The sequence below is a fragment of the Bidens hawaiensis genome, unplaced genomic scaffold (assembly GCF_021521415.1).
Source record: "Bidens hawaiensis isolate Kalapana, Puna unplaced genomic scaffold, B.hawaiensis_p1.1 tig00010926_1, whole genome shotgun sequence".
Lineage (NCBI taxonomy): Eukaryota > Viridiplantae > Streptophyta > Magnoliopsida > Asterales > Asteraceae > Bidens > Bidens hawaiensis.
The window spans coordinates 633,051-642,223 of record NW_027491844.1 but is presented as its reverse complement, the minus strand read 5'-3'; the positions used below and the strand labels follow the sequence as shown (position 1 = coordinate 642,223).

The 9,173-nt window shown below is 37.1% G+C and overlaps 1 pseudogene across 1 annotated transcript; it reads left to right on the top strand.

Moving 5' to 3' along the window:
* The first annotated feature begins 6,752 nt into the window (after window positions 1-6,752).
* On the top strand, window positions 6,753-8,793 carry LOC143536772 (protein NONRESPONDING TO OXYLIPINS 2, mitochondrial-like; annotated as a pseudogene). Its single transcript, XR_013135937.1, has 3 exons — window positions 6,753-6,901; window positions 7,091-7,209; window positions 8,600-8,793. The product of XR_013135937.1 is annotated as a protein NONRESPONDING TO OXYLIPINS 2, mitochondrial-like (transcript).
* Window positions 8,794-9,173: the final 380 nt, after the last annotated feature.

Here is a 9,173-nt window from a genome sequence, read left to right as displayed (position 1 = left end):
GACCCTGATAATATCTGAGACAGAAGGGACCAGACCCTGATAATATTTGAGACAGAAGGGACCAGACCCTAATAATATATGTGACGGTAGAGATAGAATAGCCTATGGTAAATCACAAGGCCTTACGAAAGAAAGTATGTAAGCGCGTGTGCATATATATAAAGTTTGTATGAAAGAAGTAAGAGTAAATAAGGTATGAATACGTATCTTCGGATGTGTATGAGTAAGGATATGAATGTATTGTGTGTTAAATGATTAACTAGAACTCACTCAGCGTAGCTGACTTTTAGTATGCACGCAGGCAAATAGATTGAGGCAGCTGGCTTGAGGAGGGACACATGGCATGGACAGAAGAGATTGGCATCTACGAAGAAGTGTCAAGATTGATTTAATTAATCACGATTTGTATGTTAAGACAAGAATGAATGTTTTGTAATGTGATGTATGAAGTTTTAAATTATTCCGCGAAAGTTTTTAATTAACTCTGATTTTAGAACTGTATTTATGAGTAAATCCAACACCAAAGTAGGGTTACCGGGAACGGGGCATTACATTAAGCTAACATGACCTCCATCTTTGTCTCCGGCTATTTGAATTGTCTTCCCGTTTGCACGAATTTCAATTGCTTTCTTATCACATAAGATACGGGCTTGATTATCAGATAACCAGTCCATACCTAAGACAATATCAAAGCCTGCCAATTTCATGGGTAACAGCTGGACAGGTATGACATGTCCTGCTAATAGAATTTTACCTCTATTCAAAACTTCAGATATTCTAACTTGATTACCGTCAGCCGTTTCTACCATGAGGGATTTGTCTAACTTAACAAAGGGTTCGTTTAATATGCTACAAAATTTCTTATCTATAAAACTTTGGTTTGCACCTGAGTCAAACAAAACTCTAGCATAAACATTATTAACGAGAAACATACCGGTTATGACTTCCGGCATTTCAGCTGCCTTCTCAGTGTTGAGCACAAAAGCACGTGCATTTCCTTTCCTACCTTCATTCTTGGTGCCACTACCACTTGCACCTTTTCCTCCAGTTTGCTTCTTCGGACATTCATTTTGAAAATGTCCCATTTCACTACAACCATAACAAACAATCTTATTTTTCCAGCAATCGGTTGTTGCATGACCCACTTGTTTACAGTTAGTACAGGTAAGTGACTGATTGAACCTGCACCTTCCAAAGTGTCTTCGGTTACATATCTTACATAACGGGATTGATGATTGAGAACTCTTCTTCTCCCCACGATATGGTTTCTTGTTTTCCCTTTCATTCTTCTTAAACATAACTTCCTTCTTGAATACATTCTCTTTCTTTTCTTCTTCACGGGTTCTGATTAATCCATTCATCATATATCTAGCCAACTCCATGGTTGAATCAATGGTTTGAGGCAAAGATGATCTAACCATGTCTCTAATCTCTTTTGGAAAACCCCAGATATAACGAGTGACCTTGTTATTTTCTGGCGTTACCAAGTGTGGTACTATCCTACAATAATCCAAGAACTTAGAATTGTAGTCCTTAAGATTTGTCCGAACAACTCTATGATTTAAAAACTTAATTTGAATTTCATCTTTTTCGTTCATCGGGCAAAACTTCCTGGTTACAAGATCCTTGAATTCTTCCCAACTCAGCTAGTACATATTTAATCTACCCTTAGCTTGAATAAGGGTATTCCACCATTGTAGAGCTTCGCCTTTGAATGATTGGGAGGAATACTGAATTGCTTCTTCCTCAGAGCACTTACTAATGACATTAATGGCTTCCATTTCTTCAAGCCATCCCAGTGCAGCAATAACACCATCGCTTCCATCAAAATTCTTGGGCTTAAACATCTAGTATGTCTTGTAACTACAACCTTTCTTAGTCTTTTGTTTCTTGGTTTTCTTCTCCTTATAATCGCTATCAGCGTTAGAGCTGACATGTTCTTCTTCTCGCTTAAACTTATCAGATTTCTCATTGCTCGATTTTTCCTTCTTTCTCATAATCTCGAGCATAGCGGGAAAAGCTTCGGCAATTCCTCTTGCAATCAGTTCTTGCATATCTTCTTTTCTCACGAATTGATCATCAGCAGGAGGGGTAACATTCACTTCCTAATTTTCAACAACTTGGTTCTCGACATTTTTCTTCAGTCTCCCTCTCGTGTTTCTTGAGCGTCCACTATTGACTTAAACATTCGAATTTCCTCTTTTCGACATTCTATAGACGAGAAAATAGGAGATAACTATTAGTTACTATTTCTAAGATTTTACCAAAGGCATATATCTTATCCGTACTTTCATGTACTTAAATTGGTTAAAGCCTAAGTACTTTATCAAATACTTAATTCGCTAAAACCGATGGCTCTGATACCAACTTGTCACACCCCGCCTTCGGGCCTAGGCGTGTGACCCACAGTTGGTACCACTTTTGTCAATTTATCAAAGTTTGCAGCGGAAAATGTTATTTTAAAATATTTACTTTCATAACATAGGGAATTAAATACCCATGTTTGTTTTACTTGTTTAAAAACACGCCTCAATACAAAATTTGCTGAGCCACCAGGCACCAGCTATAAACTATGCCTAGTGTTCTTCTATCTTCACTGGCATATCCATCACTATTCCTTACTCCTGATTACCTGAAAACAGTTTCAAAATACGTCAGCTATATGCTGGTGAATACGCTGACTCAATAAAACATTTTCACAATTCGTAATGACACAACACCAATAGTGTTCAACGACTCAGTGGGTCTCAATCCCATCTCATCGGAACTAAACATACGCACAAACAACATAATCGGACTTCACTCACCCTATAGACAGTCACTTGCCTCATGGTCAGTACGTCTGTAGTGTGCCCACTACAGTACATATATGTAAGTATCCAGACACATGTGTATTTTAGCCTGAGTGTTTAGTACTACGTTGTATCAAAAATTTTTAGAGGATTTGAACCAATCCTCATGCAAATATTTCCATAACTCTTTTACATATGGATAACAGTCCATAGTTTCAAAGAGTATATATCTTTTCAAAATATACAGTACATAGACGTATTCACGTCATAAAACATTCACAGTATAAAAAGGTTTGGACGTATTCACCTTTTGTTGATTTCAAGATTTCTTACCAACAGATGTCTGATCTTTATCTCGGACCTACAGTACGAGAATAACATTCTATAAATAACTAGATCTACAATCTAGCTATAGACCTTAAGTCTATTTGTATAACCTTTACCTTGATATTCATTTCATTTTGTAAAACATTTATATGCTACGTTTCTTCATCATGAAGAAACGTATATATCAAGTTTCTTCTTTCATAAGTAATATCTTTATAAAAATAAAGGGCAACATTTCATCAATAATCTTATCTTATGAAAGCTTATATTTCACTTACTTACTTGATCAAGGTATAGACTATACCCTTGACTAGGGTCTAAGCTATATAAAATAATAATAACTTAAGCAGAATCCCTACCTTACGCGGGTATTTTGATTTGCCTAAGCCTTGTACAAGTAGCACTTCTACTTAAACCGTCAGAACCTTGTTTCAAATCGCTTAATCACTCGATGAAGCGTTAGAACTTCAATTCATACACGTTTTACGAGAAATCGGGACCACGGAACTTCACAATGGTCGGGCATATTCCCCAAGGTTATGTGTGTGTAAAGAAAGGTGTTTTTGGGATGAGAATGCTTTAAACCCGTAGCCCTCTTTTATAGGCAAAGTTTTGGGGACCGTCGCGTAGCGCGACGCCCTTTTACTTGGGCCGTCGCGTAGCGTGACGCCGCAATTCACAAGACCTTGCCACATGTTGACACGTGGTTGATCCAGTTACTTAACCGGGTCATCGCGTAGCGCGATACCCCCTTCCTTCTGGACCATCGCGTAGCGCGACGCCCCTTTTTCTAAACTCATGGGAAACTGCATCGCATAGGCGATGATCTAGTCTGTATACCCGTCGCGTAGCGCGATGGGTCTGTAAATCAGAATTTTTATTTTTAGTATCTTGTTACTTCTTGGTCGATCTTCCATAGTTCAAAAATACTAAAGCGGCCCTTATGCGGCTCGCGACGATGCGAGCGTGCGAAGTGCGCCATCAAAACGCCACATTTCGCCCATCGCCTGAGTCCGAGTCCGAGTCCGAGTCTGTGCGCGTCGAGCACCCTCCGCTAGGACTAGTGAGAGTGGTTAGCCCCATAAGAACATTACCATGGAAAACTCATTCCGTATAAAGTGCTTTTATTTTTTTCTCACTTTCCATGTGGGGTAGAGTTTCCTTACTTAGTCCCTTAACATAATATGGTTTCTTTTCTTTATCATACTTTTTCCCATTATCTTTCTCATAATTAAGTTTTGGTCATTTATCTTTGTAAATCTGTCAAAATTTGACCTAAACTTTGTGGGTGTTACAGTCACCGTTCTAAAAAAAAGTTTATTGAGTCTCAAGACCTATTAATGGGCCTGGCCTCATAAATATCACCGATTCACGTCTCTCAAAATTCAAATGACTCCTTTAGCCCTTTTGCAGTTTGCACTATCATATTTTTGGTATTAATTCCTTCAAACACAATTTCATGTAATCTTAGGAAAAAGTGTTTTAAACATTGAGGAGGAATTGAAGATTTTATTTTCTTTCGTCTACTTATATTTCTAATAATACGATGAGTACTTAAAAATGAATAAAGTAGAAGTGAAGAGTTTTGCTTTCTTTTAAAATTTTCAAAAAAATATTATTTGCATTTGTTGATATTGATACTATCGACGACTCACTATTAAGAATGAAGCAAGTTAGTATTATACAAATTTGACCAATTTGATTTGATTACCATCTAAACCAGTAATTTAATAAACTTTATTTCCCTATCAAGTAATGGCCCCAATTAAGAATTGCCGAAGTGGACAGGTCGGACGGTTCTAATTCCAGGTCAATACATGTTCAAGTCAGAAACTTTTAGGTAGTGTTTGTTTTTTCTCTGAAGATCTTCCTGGCCTCTTATATCTGCAGCGCGCATACCACGCGCAGATGTTATGGTCTGAAGATTGTTTGTTTTTCATAAGACATTTCATTAAAAAACGTCTGCGCGCCATTTTCTTGGAGAAGACTTGGACCATCAGCTTCTAACATCTTCCCATATCTTCTCATCAAACCCTTCCATCAACCCTAGCAACTCCTCCACCCCTCTCCTCTCTTCTCCAACATCGCCCCCTTTCCGGCCACCCCACACCTCCGCCGCCCCCTTTCCGGTCACCCCACACCTCCGCTGCCCCCCTTTCCGGCCACCCCACACTTCCGCCGCCACACCCCTGCTGCCGCTATCCCCTATCCAGCCACCCTACACCTTCGTCGTCCCTCCCCTGCCACCGCCGCCTTCTGTCCGACCACCCCATATCTCCACCGCCCTTCGACTGCTGCAGGTCCGCCGTCTCCGCCGCCCACTGCCACACATCCACAACTCTAGTCCGGGTATTATTGTTTTGTTGATTTGTGTACTTTACCTATATTTGTATGATTTGTGATGTAAACGGTTTGAATTTATGTATTGGATTATACTATTGAAAGTTTATAAGATTGGAATTTGTTGAAATCAGGTTTAATTGATGTTCGTCGAGTGATTATTGATGTCGTGTATATCAATTTAGGTTTATTTTGTGTAAACGAGCTTGAGCTTTGCTCGTTTTGACTTACGAGAGCTTGAGAGTTATTTTTCAATTATTGTTGAATTTTTATTAGTTTTTTTTAAAGAAATTGATTTGTAGAATTTGATTTGTTGAATTATTATTAGTTTTTGTTCAATTATTAGTTTGTATAATTGTCCAATTATCATTAGTTTTTTGTTTAAAAAAGTTTGTAGAAAGTTTAGGTTTAATGAAGATCTTGTTACATTATGTTTGCATAAAGTTTAAGTCGTTTGAAGACCTTTTTTATGTTTAAAATTCGGTTTATTTACATTTCTATTAATTTTAACAGTTTGCAGACGTGTTAAAAAACAAACAGTCTTTTTTTTGCAGACTGCAGAGGTTTGGTCCACCTCTTCTGCTACAGATGTCTGTAAATGTGATCCGCAGACTGCAGACATTTTACCTCTTAAAAAACAAACAGCACCTTAGGCAATAACAATTCATATTAGTGGAAAAAAAGAAAGTATTCACCTATTCTCAACCCATTTTTTTAAACGACTATCCTCAACCCATATGGGTTAAAATGATTCATTTTAGGAAAAAAAAACAAAACAAAAAACGCACCCTACCCTAGTTTAAAAAATTGTTGGCGTGGCAATGGTTGTGATGGTGATAATGGAATGTCGTTAACTAATTTAGGTTAATCCAGGTGAACTTTTTTACTAATTTAAGACTGACTCATTTTGACTCATTTAATATATAATCTAAATAAACATATAAATAATATAATTTTACTCAAATTAACTCATTATTTCAACAGATGTAAAAAGTGTGTTTATTGTACTTGGGCGGTCAACTTTATCGTGCAGGGCCATTGATCCTAAGCTCAAATGGTTGAAACGAGGCACTCAAATACTTTATTTTAACGATGAAATGTCTTGACTTCAAGTCCTACCCGAGAAAAAAAAAAACAGGGGGGTTTTCAGATTGGGCCTGTGGGCTTACTCCTAAACGTGGAATGAAAATAATCGGGTCATCCGAGCGGATTCGTGTACCCTAAAACCCTAACCAACAATCAATTAATCCTATAGAATTTGGATTCAATTTGTGACAATAATTTTCATTGGCGATGGCTTCCTGATGCTGCAGGTTCATGAAGAAAGCTTCAATTTCAAATCTGAAATCCGCATTTATTAAGCCCAAATCTCCCGCTTCCTCCCATACTAAATTCCCACTTCCATCCGCCTCCTCACCGCTTCCTCGCTTCTCACTCTCTAGGTATTATTATTCATTTCATATTTACAATTGATGTGTGTAAGCAAAAATAGGCAATTTCAGAAATTAGGTATTGGTTCCTATAAATGTGTACTATTGCTCATATTCATTATGCAACGTTTCACTTTCTTTTTAGTTACGGATTAATATTTTGTTTTGTTATTAATGAGTTTGTTGTAATTTACGCGTTAGGTGCCCGTCGGAACTCGGGTGTGTGCAGTCGATGCTACCGTTACATAACGCTGTTGCTGCTGCGAGATTGACATCTTGCTTGACCACTACTTCAAGGAGTTGCAGATCTCTTTCACAAGGTACACTCTCGGCGTCTAATATGCAAGCTTTGTGAACCTTCCATATGCTGTTTGATTCCATGTGCATGTGAAAGTGTTTGCTTGTTGCTTTACGATTTTGTTTGTACTTTCTTCATGTGCATGTTAATATGTTGTATGAAACTAGTGTATTGCATGATGCCTCGTGTGGTTAAGGACTTAAGTATTAAGCCGAAATGTGCATTATTGTTTGGGCTTCTACTGTGTAAAGTATATGCTTTAGTACTGTTTCTAATAGTATATACGTGTAAGTACTAAGTAAGCTTGTCTCTCTTATCCAAGATAAGCTAACGAGAATATTATGTTATAGGAGTAATTAGTAAGTAATTTCACACTTGGAATATTCTTTCAGAACACGAACACTTAAATTATATCTTAAAACAAATGTAATTAAAATCCATGTTCATAAAATTTTGGAAAACATACTTTTCAGTTGATTCAGGCATTTAGAATCTAGAGTTAGAGGATGCATTAAACAGGTATCTGACTGGAGTTTGGTTCCTGCAGGCACATGATTTTTTTCAATACATGAAAGAAATGAACTGGGATTTACAGGACCTGTCTTCATATCAAGTATGAATACTAATTAAGCGTATAATTATATTTTACAAAAAATTTATAGTGTTGGGTTTATTAGCTACGCAACTTTATCAGTTTATCCTATATATGCATTCGGATTTCATGATAGTTCTTGTGGCTGTTTATGTATTTGATGCGTATTATAGTGTGAACTGTGAAGTGACTGTATACAATTTGTGATTTATCTTAAACTAATCTAAGCAAACTGTCAAAGATTATTAAAGATGTACCGATTGTGTGCTGCATTTAGCTTAAATTAGAGTACATAGTAACAAGAATTCTCCTTTTCCCAGATGCATTTGATGGATCGTGATACGTTTTGCTGTTTGTAGAGGTGGGCACGGGTCATCAAATAACAAGGAACTTTACTTGGAGAATATACATAAATATGCTCAGTTTTCTTGATCTTGAAATGTTCCTTGTTTGTTGAACTCTGAATTTTTATGACACTAGGATCCTTGTTAGTTCACTTGTGTTTAGCAACTAATTTAAATTCAGAACATTTTCATCCATATAGCTCAAGAGTGGAGTATTATAGTAACATGAGATTCTCCTTTTTCCCAGATGAATCTGATGGAACATGAGGCGGGCCCTGCTGCATCATGCTAATAAAACCGAACACTACTTGGATCAAATATAATGATTTTTACTTATCTTTACTCGCTTTTACTAGTAATAGATACACAAAGATTATTAATTTTTTTATGTGTGTGACATCTTGCAAGATTGGTACCACATAGATGGTGGCATGAGTATCTGATATTGGGTCTTTTTTTTTTTTGTTTTTAACTAGAGCTGGGTTTATCGGTTCCAAGGTGACAGACATGTCAGCAGACGTTTGGATTGAGAAACATTATCTTATTATACAAGAAGCCAGGTTCTGTAATTCATCCCAGTTTTTTTGAAGTTCATAAAAGATGCTTGGATCTTTACAAAACAGTATAACAGATTTTGATTATTTTGAATTTATGAAGACATTTGAACAAATGAAGGCATTTTTACTTTTTAGGTAGCGTTTGGTATGCAGAAATGACAGTAGGAATGGAATGATTCATTACGTGGGAATGAAAAAAGTGGTGTTTGGTTGCTCAATGGAATGGAATCATCCATTACACATGGAATCTCATTCCATCAAAACAATTCCTTCTCACCCCCTTCTTTTTTTTCATTTCATTCCTCCTTCACCTTACTTTCTCAACAACACTACCACCTAACAACAACCACCACCACTACCATTGGCACCACCACCAACTGCCAACACCACCGCCGCCGCCACCATCGCCACCATTTTCGTCGCCGGAGCTACCATCGTCGCCATTGTAGTTTCTTTTTTTTCTTTTTTTTTTGGGTTAAAAAGTATTTTGAGA